Source organism: Polypterus senegalus, chromosome 17, assembly GCF_016835505.1.
Source record: "Polypterus senegalus isolate Bchr_013 chromosome 17, ASM1683550v1, whole genome shotgun sequence".
NCBI lineage: Eukaryota > Metazoa > Chordata > Cladistia > Polypteriformes > Polypteridae > Polypterus > Polypterus senegalus.
This window is the reverse complement of record NC_053170.1, coordinates 9856818-9875166: the sequence shown is the minus strand read 5'-3', so window position 1 is coordinate 9875166 and position 18349 is coordinate 9856818. Positions and strand designations below refer to the sequence as shown.

Below are 18349 nucleotides of genomic sequence, written 5' to 3'. Positions count from 1 at the left end.
AAAAGGGGCAACTACAATCTGCTGTAAATGTATGGCATTTTTAAAAGTTAGCTTTTTTTCAGTTTTATTATCTCGGTCTCGTTCACGCTCTCCCTCGCCCCTTCTGATCTGACTCTAACTAACAGCGCCATTATAAATTCACACCCGATCTGATGCTGTTTGTTTTCAAATAATATTGCATTAGTGCGATGCTGTTTTCTGATCGGTACTATTCAGGTGACGAAATGATTTCTTCAAAATGTCACCTTTTCCCCAGGTGCTGCGCTGGCATCGTGTACCAGAAAGCGTGAGCTTATTCAAAGCGGCAGGAGCACGCAGGTGGCCAATTGCTGTGTGATACAACACGCTTGACTTGGCGGCGATCCGCGTGCATGTACTGTACAAGGCATGCACGGTAAGCACTGAGAAAAGAAGAGTGTTCTTTGCTCAACTTGCAGAGGAGCTTTGTCGTCACTTCTTACAAGAAAAGGCGATGGATAAAGTAAAAGAGGATGCAACATCGACAAGCTTCTGTTCCAAGACCGCCGCTTCCCAGGAAAGCAAACTCAGTCAGTGTCAGGCGCCTCTTCGGTGTAATAGTAACCACAGCACAGAGAGAAGTGTGTACATTGCAACAGGTACACATGTCCTTAACACAGAAAGGACGGTCCTTGGGTGTGTGTGAACTGTTAACATTTGACTCCGATGATTGCATATAGCGTGGAACTGACCACTCTGTACTATTCTTTCCTCTGCATGTCCTGGAATACAAAAAAACAGTACTGTGCACCAAAATGTGGACACTGGCCAGACCAAAAAAAAAAAAAACGCGATCACTGATTAGAAGCGCAAGAGGGCAGGCGAATGAATATGAATAATATGAATAATGTTGCATCAGTGCCACAATGTTTTCCGAAATGTACTATACAGGTCGTAAAATGAGTTATTTGACATCATGGACCATAAGGTGCATAGTAATCCAGTGTGAGCAGGAACACTCAATAAAACTGAATAAAAAAAAAAACAATTTCAAGTGACGGTGAGATTCGAAGAAGGCAGATTGACCAGCGTTTGTGTGTCAGCTTTTACCCCTCCAGATCAGAGAATTTCCAGTTCCATTGTCTCAAAACACCACTCACATCTGTAGTTATTCCCAGTTTTAGATAAAAAGTAACCGCGTCAGATCTGGGGTGGGTTGATTTGGACGTTATATCGTGATTGTGACTGAGAAAATAAGTGTGAAAAAAAAAAAACGCTAACTTTTACAAGTCCTATAAATTTACACCGGCTGTTACAGACACAAATGAAATGTATGTTTCTATTGTATGATAGTAACAATAAGAGCGGCTGACTACTCAAAACAGTAAATTTGCAGGGGAGCTGGTTTCAAACTCACGACCTTTAGATTATAAGTCGACAGCTCTAACCGCTGCACCACGGAAGCTGTCGTATTGTAGTTGCCCCTTTTAATGGAAGTGTTTATTTGATATTTGGCCATCAGCCTTTACATATTATATAGTTCATGTGTATATTTTGTCATTTATTACTAAAACATGAAAAACGTTTCTGTTTTAATGATTTGTTTACATAGATTGTTTAGACACAAAACGCACATCAAGTTATTTCCCCTTACAATTCTGAGTAGCTCACTCCCAGATAATCAATCAAGGCAGGAACTGGGAGAACTTCTTGGCCGTTCTAAGGCGATTGGGGGGCGGGATGGTATAAGGCTGCTTGCTGCTAGGGCTTATCGACACATTTAGAAGACAAAAGAGGCTGACGGAGAGGTGCGAAGGGATTGGGTCGGAATTACGAGTTTTTTCGTTGGCTCTGGTAATTCTAGTGTTAAGAAGGCTAACAGAATGTCAGGTTATATAGCGCCTTGATATGTGGAGCACAAGTCACAGTAGGTTCTGCTCAAACTTTATAACACACTGGTGAGGCCTCATCTGGAGTCCTGTGTGCAGTTTTGGTCTCCAGGCTACAGAAAGGACATAACAGCACAAGAAAAGGTCAAGAGAAGAGCGACTGGGCTGATTCAGGGCTACAGGGATGAGTTATGAGGAAAGATTAAAAGGGCTGAGCCTTCAGAGTTTAAACAAAAGAAGATGAAGAGGAGACCTGATTGAAGTGTTTAAAATTATGAGGTGAATTAGTCCAGTGGATCAAGATGGTGACTTCAGTTCAACAAGAACACGAGGACACAGCTGGAAACTTGTTAAGGGGAAATTTCACACAAACGTTAGGAAGCTTTTCTTTACACATGAGAACCACAGACACTTGGAATAAGCAACCAAGTAGTGTGGTAGACAGTAAGACCTTAGGGACTTTCAAAACTCGACTTGATGTTTTTTGGAAGAATTAAGTGGACAGGACTGGCGAGCTTTGTTGGGCTGAATGGCCTGTTCTCGTCTCGATTGTTCTAATGTTAACACTAATGGATTATTTTTATCTCAGCCACACCTTTCCAGATTGATGGACAGGTCATGGTGGATCATTACCATGGCCTTCACACACCCCTGATTTGACACCCTGTGATTTCTGGTCATGATGGGGTATGGTGAAGGAGTGCGCAGGTATAGCAGAAAAGTTCATGATATTAATGACCTGAAGGACAGAATACAGACTGTGGTATTAACTATTCTCCGCAAAATGTGTGTCGGCGCTTTAAATGGTACTGTTTCTCGTTGGTTTTTGAGTGTTGAATGTGACGCTGAACAGGTTGAGGCATTCCTGTACATCATCTTGCACATATGAAGTATGTTTTGTGAATAAATTGTTAACATAATTTTGACTCACCTTGTATATAACATTGAACACTCACATAACAGGCTCTGTGGGTGGTCACTAATCATAGTGATAGGTGCCCGGGAGAACAGAAGATGGCAAAGATCATGGAGTTTAATTTTATTGCAGGGAGGCACGGTGGTCAGCACTTCTGCTTCACAGCTCATGTCACAGTTTCGGCCTCAATCATCGGTACAGCTTAGTTGGCAGACACCTTCCACAGCACTCAGGGAGACCGCTGGATCATTGCAACCCACTCAAAATTAATTCAGTTTCTCCTTCCCTACTGACCGGAATACACCGTGCCAAGTGGCTGTAATTCCCAGACATTTTCCACATTTTCACCGAACTCAAAGCAAAGCGAAATTCAGTGGAGTTCTCTCATCACTACTAACCTGACAAGCTTAGGGGAGAGCATGCAGCTCTGATGGACATTCTCCCCTTGGCCATTCATTTTATAGGGGATTTCACACAGACATGAAACCCACTGGCCTGGTTGGGAAGCCGCTTCCACCTTGCCATCCTAAACATTTCGATTTAGAATTGATTAGATTAGTTAAACTTTCTACTGCAGAATATCCACTGTGGCAAACCCTAACGGAAAGAAAAAAGAGGAAGAAGTTAAACTTGCTATTGCCATGGGGAAATTTAGAAGGTATGATTTAGAAAAGATAAAACAGATAACTCAGGAGATAAAGTGAAGACACTGCTAAAGTGAAAGGTCTGACCTTCACCCCCACAACAGCAAGTCAAACTGCCACACCCACCACATGACAAACCATCTTAAGGTCCCAGATTACGACCCGGGTGCAACCATGTGACACCTCAGTACCACAGTAGCTCAGATGGAATGGAACATTGGGAAGTTTTTTAATGGTGGCTGGAGTGCCAATTCTGCCACCAACCCCCAGGATTTTCCCTGAAGATTGGAGGGATGCAGAGTAACGTCATACCCAGGGTGGAGCTATTAGAAGTTAAGGGCCTTGCTCAGGGGCCCGACAGAGTAGGGTCACTTCTGGCATTTATGGGATTTGAACTGGCAACATTCCAATTGTCAGTGCAGATGCCCAGCCACAGAGCCACCACTCCGCCTAATAAAAGTAACATTAAAGATAACTCCGCTATTAGTGCACAAATAAATCCCGCCAGGGATAATAAAGCGAAACCTAAACTAATAGCAAGTGCTTCGATATTCTGTGATTGATTATATATACAGTAACTTCTTATCACATGATCCACGCTATCCACATTGTGTCTGCTGTAAAGGAACTTCATTTAAAAGGTTTAACGCATTTTAAGGAGTCTCTTAGGGCCTCTTATGGGTATCGAACCATACACTATCCATGCCGGTCAGAGCAGCGTTACTTTTCTGTTCTCCTCCGTGTTGAACGTTGGTCAGCATTCTTTGCTCAATTCTCTACATTAAAGTAGCAAAAGGACAGACAAACGTCTACCTGATCAAATGAATCAAGCGGCTTGTCACACACAGGCAGTCAATGGGCTTAACTGAGGGTAAAACGCTGGGCCAGGGGTTGACGAAGTGCACCAATGTCCTTCCTCCCTCCAATGCAGATCACCCGAAGGAAAGACCACCTAAACCCCAACTGGGTTCCACTTCCGTCTCCAGACCACATGGCCTCGCTTCCGCCTGTTCCCAGTTGGACCCTCCTCTTTCTTCCTGCCGCCTATAAAGCCAGCCACTTGCCTTTACCAGTCAGTCAGTCAGTCAATCCCATTTTTGGACACACTCTTTTGGGACGTCTTGGCAGTATTGCAGCTTGCTTCACTACAGCATGTATAATATATACTGCTCAAAAGAATTAAAGGAACACTTTTTAATGAGAGTATAGCATGAAGTCAATGAAACTTATGGGATATTAATCTGGTCAGTTAAGTAGCAGAGGGGGTTGTTAATCAGTTTCAGCTGCTGTGGTGTTAATGAAATTAACAACAGATGCACTAGAGGGGCAACAATGAGATGACCCCCAAAACAGGAATGGTTTAACAGGTGGAGGCCACTGACATTTTTCCCTCCTCATCTTTTCTGACTGTTTCTTCACTAGTTTTGCATTTGGCTACAGTCAGTGTCACTACTGGTAGCATGAGGCGATACCTGGACCCTACAGAGGTTGCACAGGTAGTCCAACTTCTCCAGGATGGCACATCAATACGTGTCATTGCCAGAAGGTTTGCTGTGTCTCCCTGCACAGTCTCAAGGGCATGGAGGAGATTCTAGGAGACAAGCAGTTACTCTAGGAGAGCTGGAGAGGGCCATAGAAGGTCCATAACCCATCAGCAGGACCAGTATCTGCTCATTTGGGCAAGGAGGAACAGGATGAGCACTGCCAGAGCCCTACAAAATGACCTCCAGCAGGCCACTGGTGTGAATGTCTCTGACCAAACAACCAGAAAGACTTCATGAGGGTGACCCAAGGGCCCCATGTCCTCTAATGGGCCCTGAGCTCACTGCCCAGCAGCATGCAGCTCCATTGGCATTCGCCATAGAATACCAGAATTGGCAGATGCACCACTGGTGCCCTGTGCTTTTTACAGATGAGAGCAGGTTCACCCTGAGCACGTGACAGAAGTGAAAGGGTCTGGAGAAGCCATGGAGAACATTATGCTGCCTGTAACATCATTCAGCATGAGCAGTTTGGTGGTGGGTTAATGATTGTCTGGGGAGGCATATCCATGGAGGGTCACACAGGCTTGACAAAGGCACCTTGGCTGCCATTAAGTATCAGGATGAAATCCTTGGACCCATTGTCAGACCCTATGCTGGTACAGTGGCTCCTGGTGCCATACATGGTGGACCTCCAAACATACCATACCATACCATACCATATTTATTTGTTGAGCGCTTAAAAACACAGCATTACAACTGACCAAAGCGCTGTACAGTTACAACAAGCAGGACTAAAAGCAAAATATTAAAAATAAACATTAAGAGAGAATTAAAACAGAGATACTAAAACAGGTCAAGGGACCAAATAAAATAGAGAAATAGCAAAAGACAAGTGGAAAATGAAACAGGTTAAGAATTAAAAGCCAATGTGAAGAAGTGCGTTTTAGGCAGATTTGAATGTGGCGACTGAAGCGGCTTGCCTAACCACTAAGGGCAGGGAGTTCCAGAGCCTGGGTGCACAGACGGAGAAAGCCCTTTCACCACGAGCTTTAAAACGTGCCTTGGGAACGGTTAGGAGCAGCTGATCTGTGGATCTAAGAACACGAGGGGGATTGTGACAATGGAGCAAGACACTCAAATAGGCGGGGCTAGACGTTTAATGCCTTATAGGTTAGGAGGAGAATCTTAAAATCGATTCTGAATCTAACCGCAGCCAGTGAAGGGTTTTCAAAATTGGTGAAATGTGTTGGATTCTGCTACTTCCAGTTAGAAGCCTTGCAGCCGCATTTTGAGCCAGTTGGAGTCTAGAAAGTGTGGCTTTACTGATACCAAAAAGGCAGGAATTAGAGTAGTCAAGCCGGGACGTAATGAATGCATGAATTACTGATTCCAGGAGGTGGTTAGAAAGAATAGGCTTGAGTTTGGCGATTCGCCTTAGATGGAAAAAGCAGGATTTTACTGTGCTGTTGACTTGAGCATCCATTTTCAGGAACGTATCCATTTTGATTCCAAGATTGGAGACAGACGAAGTTACTGGAATGGGAAGAGAAACGAGGCCAAGGGGTGGAGCCTGTTTGCAGTCGGGACTAAAACAATGACCTCGGTTTTGAATCGTTCAGGTGAAGGAAGTTTACAGCCAGCCAGTCCTTAATGTCAGATAGGCAGTCGAGGAGAGGTTTGGTGGAGTCAGTTGGCTTGAGGGAGAAATAAATTTGGCAGTCGTCAGCATATAGGTGATATGAAATTGCATGCTTTCTAAAAATTGCACCTAAAGGCAGGATGTAGATTGAAAAAGTAGTGGCCCTAAAATGGAACCCTGGGGAACCCACATGGGAGTGGGACTGATTCAGATGAAAAATCGTCTAGCATGACTCTGAGAGTCCTGTTGCAGAAATATGACCTGAACCAGTCGAGGGCTAAGCCAGATACACCAGCCCAGGATTCGAGTCGGAGATCATGATGTCGTGGTCGATTGTGTCGAAAGCAGCAGATAAGTCGAGAAGAACCATAACCACGTGGAATCCTGAGTCCAATGCCAAAAGGACGTCATTTAGGACACGTAAATGCGCGGTTTCTGTGCTGTGTTGGGGCCTAAAGCCTGACTGAAAAGATCCATTACCTGATGGTCCTGTAGGTGATGAGTTAATTGCTCATAAACTACTTTTCTAGTATTTTGACAAGAAAGGTAGCTTGGAGATTGGACGAAGATTGGAAAGAATGGCAGGGTCAAGATCAGGTTTTTCACAATTGGATGTACAACTGCGTGTTTGAAAGCATGAGGAACTATAGCCGAGGATAGACTACTAGTTATGATCTTTAGGACATCATATCGAATCACAGGAAACACATCTTTCAGCAGTCTGGACGGCACCACATCGTCCGGAGAGCCCGAAGGCTTCATTGAGGCAACGATTTTTCCAGATGGGGAGCGAAATAGGTTCAAATCTGGTGAGGGAACCGCGCAGGAGCGGCTAAATCAACAGAGCCAGAAGAAGAAATGGAGATCTGGGATCTAATGTTCGTGACCTTATCCAGAAAAACGTGAGGATCTGATTACAAAGAGCAGTGGAGGCAGCAGAGAAAACAGTTACGGCTGGAGAGAGGACAGCATTTAGTGTTTTGTATAAGACACGTTGATCGCCAGAGTTTTTTGAGATGATGTCAGCGAAAAAACGGTTCCTTGCACCTCTGACCGCTCTCTGGTATTGGGACCACGCGTCACTCATGCAGTCGAAGGTAACAGTGAGACCATCTTTCCTCCATTTACGTTCTAGCCGCCTACAGTTTTGCCTGATGGAGCGAGTTTGTTCATTTAGCCATGGGTCATGCTTGACTTTGGATTGTCTCCGTTTGAGTGGGGCTACGACATCCATCACAGAACAGCAGGAAGTGTGGAAAGTTTGCAATAAAACATCAGCATCCGTGGATTCACATGATGTGGAGATTGGTGAAAAAGCAGCTGTAAAATCTTCAGCAGCAGAGGGGGGAATGACACGGGAGGGACGAGTGGTGGTGGATTTACCATGCTCAACAGAGACCAAATCCAGATTAAACAGAACAGGCGAGTGATCAGAAAAGCTGGGAGGTAGAATGTCCAAGTCACTGATTCTGAGACCGCGAGAAAGAACCAGGTCCAGTGTGTGAACCTGTCCATGTGTTGGTCTGTTCACTAGTTGAGAGAGACCAAAGGAGTCAATAATGTCCAGAAAGTCTTTTGCTAGAGGATTAAGGGGACAGCAGACATGGACATTAAAATCACCCAAACAAAGGAAGCGATCATATCTGCAGGTAATATCAGCCAGGAAAGCTGCAAATTCATCTAAAAAGTTCTTATTGTATTTTGGAGGGTGATAAATGAGTGTGCTCAGCAGCGGTGGTGAGCAGACTAGTTCAAACATACTGAGCTCAAAAGTTGAAGGGGAAAATGAAAGGGGAAAGGAAGGGAGGTTGCAAATAAAATCAGATTTAAATAAGGTCAATAAGCCACCGCCGCGCGCGCTCGGCGTGTTGATAAAGGAACATCCCGGATGCAAAACTTCAGTGAGTGGGAGCGTCTCGCCCGGTAAAAAACAGGTTTCAGCGGTACATAAAAAATCCAGGCCATTAGAAAGAAAAAAGTCTTTCAGGATGAAAGTTTTGTTCACGACCGATCTGGCATTTATCAGCGCGAAACGAACCGGCTGTTTCTGTCTTTTGTGTTCCCTTTTACACGACGTATACTTCAACAGCAGAAACAGGCAATGCACAAAAAGGAGACATATGTATTGCATGGTGCACTGTAAAGATTAACACGGAGGTCTAGGTTGATTATTTAGATTTTAACCCATCTTAGACAGGTTGCGCAGCTAGTCCACCTTAATAAAAGGGTCTGTGTATCTCTGTGTTCGTCCGGTTGATATGCATCTGTCATGCCAAAAGATGGCGCATCACAAACATTAACTCTGATTTTACGAATCCCATACCAAATGGCACATAACAGAGACTAATGGGTCGCATTTCATTCCAACACATGCAACTTAATAAATGTTTTTAATAATAAATTGACTTGCATTTGTCATTCCAACAAGTTCAAGTTCAAAGTTTATTGTCGTGTGCACAGTAAGGAAACACTTTTCCCTGTACAAAGAAATTCTTTCTTTGCTGTCCACACCAAATGACAAAACCAACGTATAAAGATAAACATAAATAATAAGCAGCAGATAGATAAATAAAAAGTAGCAGATACAGACGGCACACCACAAACATGAACTCTGCTTTTTATAAGTCCCATACCAAATGGCATATAACAGAGACATATGGATTGCATGATGCACTGTAAACATTAACACTGAAGTCTACCTTGATTACTTGTGATTTTAACCCGCCTTAGATGGGTAGCACAGCTAGTTCTATGTAGTATAGAAGATAAATAAATTGCTGTGGAGGTATCTTGCATATAGAATAGGTTGCATCTGACAAAACATTTCTTAAAAATGAAGAAAAGAGGCTTTCCAAGTTATGACTTGAGGGTTGAAAGAGATTCTGCATCAGACAAAAGGCCAAAATAGTGCGAGATTGAAATTGATAATTAAAATTATTTGTTTCATCCAACCATCTTTTACATACGCTTTAACCTGAGTAGGACTGTGGGAAAGCTGGAGCCTACCCCAGCAAGCATAGGGTGCAAGACAGGAACAGTCCCTTGTGCCAGTCCATCGCAGTGTGAACACCAAGGTTGCGCGATATACCAGTACTAAAAAAGTACAAAAATTAATCACAAATCCTAAAATGATACGGTACCGTCATTTCGGAATTTTCAGTACCGGAAGTAAAAGACAGCTTTCCTCTCAATACATTGACACTCTCTATTGCAGTTACAGAAAAAAAGTCAGTTTGGTAAACTTCATGGGGGACCACCACCATCACCGCCATTGGTTTGACATAATTCAGGCTCCACTGGGGACACCACACAGCCAGGGAAATGGTGCAATACACCGGGGAGGCTCAAATAAGACGGGAGGTTTGGGAGTTGTCTGCTGCTGGACCACTTTGGTACTTGTACTGAGGTCCGAAAACTGCTATCGATACAGAGGTCAAAATTTTAGTACCAGTCCAACACACTTGCACTCACACACACGGGCCAATTTAGCATCACCAGTCCACCTAACCTGCAATATCTTTGGACTGTGGCAGGAACTGAAATGATATTAAGAAAAGCTAATGATCAGTACAATTTACATTCATTTACTTTTCCCCACACTGACTAACAAATCCTCAGCAACAGGAATTCTAATGGCGCTTTTCCACTGCATAGTACGGCACAGCACGGTTCAGTACAGCTCACCTTGGTTCGGCTCAGTTTGGCTCGGTTTGCGTTTCGACTGCAGTTTAGTACCGCTTTAGAGTGGGCGGGATTATTCACGTGTCGTTATAGTTGCGCCCTACACTGTTTGTAAGTCCGATGGTAGCCGTGTGCTCCCAAGAGCTTAGCGACCTCCTGAAAAACATTTTCATTCCGCGTCGCCCCATCCAGCTCTCACTGGATCCGCTCCTCGGCTACCAACGAGAGGAACGTCTGTACTTCCTCAATAGACCACGAAACAGCCATTTTTGGTTAAAACAAAATGGTGCGTCCGAACCTTCGCTGGCTGTGCTAAAAATCTAGCGGGTCTGTTGTGTCTTGTGTCGCAAGTTCAGCGACGCAGTAATGACGATTTTCTCCGGCCAATCAGTGACCAGCAGAGTTTACATGTCACGTTTTGGTAATGGTTCGGCGCGCTTGGAACCTCGGCTGAGGTGGTACTAAAATAGCAGGGCAAACAGGGTGCGAAAATAACAGACTATCAGTTTATTACCCTAAATCATGTAATTCACAGCTTCTCCCCCATCAATGATCCAATTCATAATACTATATCCATTTTCTGAATCACCTTTTCCAAACTGGACCGTGAACTGCAATAGCCCATCACAGCAGCAAAAGGTAGAAAACAAGAATGGACTCCTTACAAGATGACAGACCAGCTCACAACTGGCGGATTCACAGCTGGCATTAATCTAACCTCAGTTATTTGGACAACAGTGAGACATGGGAACTCCCAGAGGAAACCTGCATGAAGACAGAGAATACAAGTAAACCCCACAGAGAAGGTACCCTTGCCACTGTGGACCACCAGGGCTCGTACAGCCACCCTAACCCGACACAGAGAGGCAAGACACAGTCTAGCACACTCGTTTTATTTAGTTTACAGGGCCCCTAAACTGTGGAGTGGCCTGCCTGCTACTATAAGAGATGCCCCTTCAGTCTCAGCTGTCAAAGTCTCACAACTTCAGTTTAGCACACCCTGACTAGAGCTGCTGATTAACTATACAGACTGCATCTCTGTTGTTAGTCATTAGCACTAAAACATAAGTAACATGATAGTTAGAATTTGTTACTAACCCTCACCTGTTCCGTTTCTCTTCTCGGTACTCAAATGTGGCACTTGTTGCCACGGCCCACCTGCCAAGTTATTTTGCCTGCCTAAGGTAAAGTCATCTGTGATGGAGGATCGCAGGAAATCGTCGGGTAGAGGGGTCCTTTCATCGGATTGGCTGGCCCAGCGCTGTCTCAGCTGTGGAATGGCCAATAGGGGGAAGCAGCTTGATGGCGGAGGTCTCCAGGGCTTTGAACAAATCCAAATCATATTATGGGATGTCATCTACTATTAAATTCTGCTCTGTACTTGTAATATTTCTATTGCACTATTGTATTGTATTGAGGATTACTTGTGTTCTGTTCTGTATATTGCGTTGTATTGACCCTCTTCTTTTTGACACCCACTGCACACCCATCCTACTTGGAAAGGGGTCTCTCTTTGATCTGCCTTTCCCAAGGTTTCTTCGATTTTTTTCCCTACAAGGTTTTTTTTTTGGGAGTTTTTTCTTGTCTTCTTAGAGAGTCAAGGCTGGTGGGCTGTCAAGAGGCAGGGCCTGTTAAAGCCAGTTGCGGCACTTCTTGTGTGATTTTGGGCTATACAGAAAATAAATTGTATTGTGTTGTATTTACAGCTGGTGAGCTCTTTTCTCTGCTCCCCACAGCACAGTACATAAGGCACAGCACACCACTTCTCTTCTTTCTCTTCCTCTCTATGTCCTTTCCCCTCCATTCCTCCAGGTAAGCTTTGTCCACCTCCTTCCGACTCTGGTTCCCCAAATGGAGTGAGGCGGCTCCTTTTATGAAGGCCCTGGGAGCATTCCAGGTAAGGCGAGAGCCCAATGTAGGGCTCTACAGCTGCCCCTAATGCCAAAGCAGCAGGGCTGTGCCAAACTCCAACTCCCAGCATACCCTGAGGGAATCCATGGTGCCACAGCAAAGAGAGCTGCCCTCTAGCGTCCCAGGGAAGGTATTACCCTGCCGATGCTCTCTCCCCTGGTCCTCATCCAGCTGGTGTCCCGGCCAGGTAATGGCCGAGGCCGCCCATCACACCACATATTGAACTAGAGATCAAGTGATGTGATGAGGCAACTGTGCTGCTGTGCCAAACCCCTAATGCATTCTGGGGAAAAAAAAGTTATGAAATGTGCACTTCCTAAAGCTTAGGCTACAGCGTGACTACTCAACTGGAAAAATGTACTAATTATGAAAATGAAATACAGAATGACAATAAAATGTGTAAATGAGTCTTTTACAAAACAAAAAGGGAAGGCAGGGCGGGAGGCAACTAATGAGTTGCAGGCACAACATGTGATAAGTATTACTTCTCATGGAGAACGTTTCTTGAGCTTGCTAAAAAGTGCAGAGAATGCGCACATCGGGCCGAAAGACCACTTCAAAGAAAGCATCCCTGATTCTATAGAAGCTGATCTGTCAAAGCTATACAGAGAGGAACCCTGTCCAGCGGCTGACTCGTGTACACAAAGGCATGCAGATAACGTCTAGACTTGGTTAATTTAAGAATGCTGCTAGTCAGAAAACAGAGCCATGTACTCAGGAAGCAAGAAACGCAGGTTCACAAGAGCAGACAGGGCTTTGTTTGGCAGGAGACGAGACGCACTTCGTTCCCTTTCATCCACCTGAAGGGGTGTGTGGTTCATCTCAAATAGACCATGAAGGGGCAGGTAAACTGATCATTTACACTCTACGGCTGATAACACTGTAATACGTTCTGGTGTTCAACTTTTTCAGGCTGATATCCACGTTTTAAAAAGGGGGCTTAAAATTAGTTTGGCCTTAATGTGGACAGACGGTTGTGGCAAATGCCAGCAAAATGCTTATTGTTACAGTTTATTGTTTAAGTTATAATTTGATTTTTTTTTTTGACAGAAAAAAAAAATACATTTGCCACTGCCCTATAAATATCGTGTTTCCCCGAAAATTACCCCTAGCATGACTTTCAGGGTGCTCTGTAATATAGGCCCTACCCAAGACCGTCAGCTGAAAAGTAAGGCGCCTAAGGCCAGGTTTATACTTCACACGTGCCCGAAACATGGGTGACATATGGGTGACAGCATGGCCTTCAGTTGTATAGCGCCCAGACTCTGGAATGACCTACCGAAATTAATCAGGTCAGCTGACTCCATGAATTCTTTTAAAAAACAACTCAAAATTTACTATCTTACTCTTCTTTATTTATTTATCTGGTTTAGTACAATGCTATATATGGTATACCCTGCCATTTTTTCTTAAACTCTGTGAAGTGCCTTAAGGTTGGGAAAGGCACTATATAAATAAAATGTATTATTATCCATTAAATTCCGAGGATATCTCTGAAAAGGATGTTAAATGATTACATCTATCAATCCGGGGATGCGCCCATTCCAGCAAGCATCGGCGCAAGACAAACGAAATCCTTGGACGGAGCATCAGCTCATTGCAAGGTGAACACAAGCACACACACACATACACAAACGTCATTGTAGCTTCACCAAATCCCAAAACCTTCATGTCTTTGGATGGAAAGCTGAGCCCACTGTGGAAACCCACCAGGAAAAACATACAAACTCCAGGTAGGGGACACAAGGGATGCGACTCCAGACAGCAGCGCTACCACTCTGCCACCGTGCTACCCCTTATGTGTAACTATTAGCAGTATTCATTATTTAAACAAAGATAACGATTTATCTGTAAAATGCAACACACATATTTGTTGTGATGTGAGATTTTGCATACAAGTTGATAAATATTTTGTATGTCTTTATTTGTAATTTAGGCAAAGCAATGTAATATTAGTGTTACATTAGTGAGAAGCATTCATGTTTACCCCCCTTTTAGGAATGAGTCTCTTTGAATTTTATGACAGAGTTGGGGGGAAATGCCTTTAACAAGTTTGTTAAGTGTTTCACTGAAGTCTCTCAACCCCAATAGGAAAGCCAGGCTTTGGGGAATATGCGATGCTTGGATATCAAAGCAACATGCATGCATTTTGTATGTCGGCATTTTGCTTCACCAGATCGAACCACTCATCAAACATCGAAGCAGACGCATCGACCTGCAAAGTGAATTCAGGGTTTGAATGTGGAGAGTTATGACGATATTCTAGAAGAAGATGACATGACTGTATTTGGATAAATGTATATTGTTGTACAGGAATAAATATAAGATATCCCCTGAAAATAAGCCCTAGTGAATCTTTTGGAGCAAAAATTAACATAAGACCCGGACTTCTTTTCGGGGAAACACGGTACAATGCCCTGGGTTCAAATCCCATCCCTGGGCATTGTGGAATCTGCACATTCTGACCAACGTCTCCTTGATTTTTATCTCTAGGTACTCTAATTTTTCTGCCAGACCCCAAAAATGTGTTTGTGTTAGGTTAATTGGAGGATTCTAAATTGGCCACCATTGAGTTTTAGGTGGGTGTGCGAGTGGGCTCTGTGATAGATTGGTGCCCGTCTTGTGTGTGAAGCTGCTAGGGTTATAGGCTGTGCCCACTCATAAGATGGAACTGGAACAAAAGGGATTTGAAAAATGTCAATTTCAATTTCACAAACTGGATATCAAAGCAAACCAAAGGCTCTGAGATTATTCATTTTAAGAATCAACGGGTGCCATCTCTCCAGTCACTGCTGGCACTCACTACAACAGTCTGAAGTCATAAAGTTGGAAAAAAAAACAATCAGCACCTTCACATCTGAGATCATGGTCCTTTCTAGTAAAAGAGCTGCTTGTTCTGTTAGGAAAAGGCTGATCACCAGCTTCAGGCAGAGGATTTTGGGAACCTCAGGGTTTTGTTCACCAATGAGAGTAGAGGTGAGACAGAGCAAGGAATCGGTGTGTTAGCAGCTGTTTGGCAGAAGTTATACTGGGCCATAGTGGTGAAGGGGAAACAAAGTCCCCAGACAAAGCTTTGAATTTACTGGCCACTTCAGGGACGGGTGGTAACTGAAAGAACGAGACTGTGAGTACAAAGGACTCACTCTATGTGAGAGGATGAGGTGCTAAGCTTTAAGGGAGAACCTGGGAGTAGACATTCGGCATCTCTGAAATGACAGGGGACAACAGAGATGGTCCAGGCATGTAGATAGGATACCCCCTTGGAGCCTCCCCTCAAGAGACATACCAGGCACACCTGTTTGGAAGAACAACAGTGGGCAGATGCAGGACAAACTGGGAGAATGACAGTATATGGAATATATCTTAGATATAAACGTCTATGCGTGGAAGTGTGTGTGTGTCTGGCTGGCCCGGAAGTGCAAGGCTACAGCAAGAAGCTCAAAGAAAGTGACTCTGTCGCCAAAGTGAAACTGCAGAGAAAAGAGAAACTCACTTAGCCGCTGATAGACAATGGAGGCGAGCACATCAGCAAAACGAAACCGCAGAGGAAAGAGAAACGTACTTTGCCGCTATTAGACAACTGAGGTCGAGCAAGTTGGGAAAAAGAAACCGCCGAGGAAAGAGAACCTCGCTTAGCCACAAATGCACAACCGATGTGATTGACTGATTGAAGTGCCAGAATCCATGGTTTCTAGAAGCTAGTAATATATCTATCTATCTATCTATCTATAATATACATATAATATCTTATATATAAACGCCTATGCATGGAAGTGTGTGTGTCTGTCTGGCTGGCCGGCCCGGAATTGCAAGGCTACAGCATGAAGCTCAAAGAAAGTGAATCTATCGCCAAACTGAAACTGCTGAGAAAAGAGAGAAACTCATTTAGCCACTGATACACAAGCGAGGCGAGCACATCGGCAAAACAAAACCTCCTAAGAGAGGTAGACAACGGAGGCAAGCACATTGGGAAAATAAAACCGCCGAGTAAGCACCTCACTTAGCCGCTAATACACAACAAAGGTTAGCACATCAGCAAAATGAAACCTCAGAGGAAAGAGAACTTCGTTTAGCCACAAATGCACAAGCAATGTGATTGACTGATTGAAGTGCCGGAATCCATGGTTTGTAGGAGCCCGGACTTTTTACAGCATGGGCTTACACAGCTAGTAATATATAATATACATATAATATCTTATATATAAATGTCTACGCATGGAAGCGTGTCTGTCTGTCTGGCCCAGTAATGACAGGTGGAGTCAGGATAAGGGTTCCACCTCAGAGGAAACAGAACCTTGCTTAGTCGCTAATAACACAAGCGAGGTGAGCACACTGGCAAAACGAAACCTCCTATGAGAGAGACACCCAGAGTAGTTCATTTCCCGACATCTCCACATTTCAATTTGTTTTCTGACAATTTCAATACAGCACAGGCTTACACAGCTAGAGTAAATACGTATACAAAGTGCAGCGTGCAAATCAGTGCAAGAAATGCTGAAAAAATTGTTGAATGAATTGTCACTTTGGAGCTTTTATTTTTGGTGACTGCATGGAATATCAGTAGGTTCATAGTGAAATGGCTTGTAAATCACAAATACTTACCATGTAAATCTGCTGCTGCCATTTTTCTGTTCCCTCTGGAAGAATCTTTCTGTGAGTTTCTGCTAATTCATTTCCTTATGTACATTTAGCTTGTGCTTTTCTTCAAATTGACTTTCAAATCACAAATGCACAGCACACGGGTACTAAACAGGTGAAATTTATATATATATATATATATATATATATATATAAACTAGGGGGTTTCCCCCTGCTCGCCAACCCCCCCAGCCTGCGCTTCGTGTCTCTGCCGCTCGTGTTGCACCCCAAGGAGATGCGGTCACTCCTCCAACATCCCCACTTAAATGGTGATACAAAGGGAAACAAATACAGTTTGTTTTTTTTTTACCTCCTCTTTGCTTGATTAGCTGCTGGCTCGCTGCTGCCACGTGATCTGCATCTCGCATGGCGCTTCGAACATTTAAAAGCCTGTACAGCAGCTGTCCCACTCTTTGGCTTTTATTTCCAGCCCCAGGCGTAATTAAATCTTTTGGCACAAAGTCTCGCCTCGCGAGATGTGACTTCTTGATATTTTTTAGTTTAGAATTTAAAGACGGAATAAGAATCTGAAAATCTAACATCACATTAAAGTTCGATAAATTCTGAAAAGAATGATACCAAACATATATATGTAGGTTTTAAAATATGCCCGATATAAAGCGTGACAAAAAATGTGACATAAAATCATAGGCTTAGGATTTTATATATATATATATATATATACCTAGCTGTCAAAATCTGGAAACTCCCCAGGGAGAGATGGAGGAAGCTGCTAATGTCAGGGTGGCCTGTTCTGCTCAGCTCGGCATGTTGCCACTTTAACTCTCATCAGGATAGGTGGAGACAAATTGAAGTGGCTTTGAGAATGTATGGCTCCTGCCTCACTGGGCCACATGTTCTGGGCCTGCACCAAATATACATCATTCTGGACCAACATTTTTAAATGCTTATTCGAGAGCCTTGGTGTCACAATCCCTCCTAATCCCCTAACAGTTGTGTTTGGTGGTATTAAAGTGTAGAAGGACAAACAAACTGTAGTTGCCTTTACTACACTACTAGCACACAGACTTCTCTTGCTCAACTGGAAGAACCCTAGCCCACCTGTTTTAAGTCAGTGGGTAACTGATGTTATATACTATTTGAAATTGGGGAAAAAAATCAAATTCTCCCTTAGTGGATCCGTTCAAAACTTTTTTAAAACCTGGCAGGAACTAATCAATAGAATTTTAGAATAAGCTTTTATATTGAGGAAAATGGATTCTCTTCCCATGTTTCTGTTCTTAAAGTTTTACTCTAGCTGTTGGCTTTCCTCTCCTTCTCTGGGGTGTGGTGGCTGAACTGAATTTAGTTTTGTTAAGTTTGACTTGTTTGTATGGAAATGTTACTTGCTTTTAATAAATTCAATAAAAAAAGGAGAATGTTAGACTTTTAAAAAAATTGGTTTATAAGGGTGGGAAGGCACAGTGGCACAGTGGGTAGCACTGCTGCCTCGCAGTTAGGAGACCAGGGTTCGCTTCCCAGATCCTCCCTGCGTGGAGTTTGCATGTTCACCCCATGTCTGCGTGGCACTCCGGTTTCCTCCCACAGTCCAAAGACATGCAGGTTAGGTGCATTGGCAATCCTAAATT

The 18349-nt window shown here is 43.6% G+C and overlaps 1 protein-coding gene across 1 annotated transcript in view; it reads right to left on the bottom strand.

Annotated features, from left to right (window-relative positions):
- The window catches only part of LOC120518222 (pleckstrin homology domain-containing family H member 3-like), a 158606-nt gene that overhangs the window by 24236 nt on the left and 116021 nt on the right, over nt 1-18349 (bottom strand). The window lies entirely within an intron of this gene.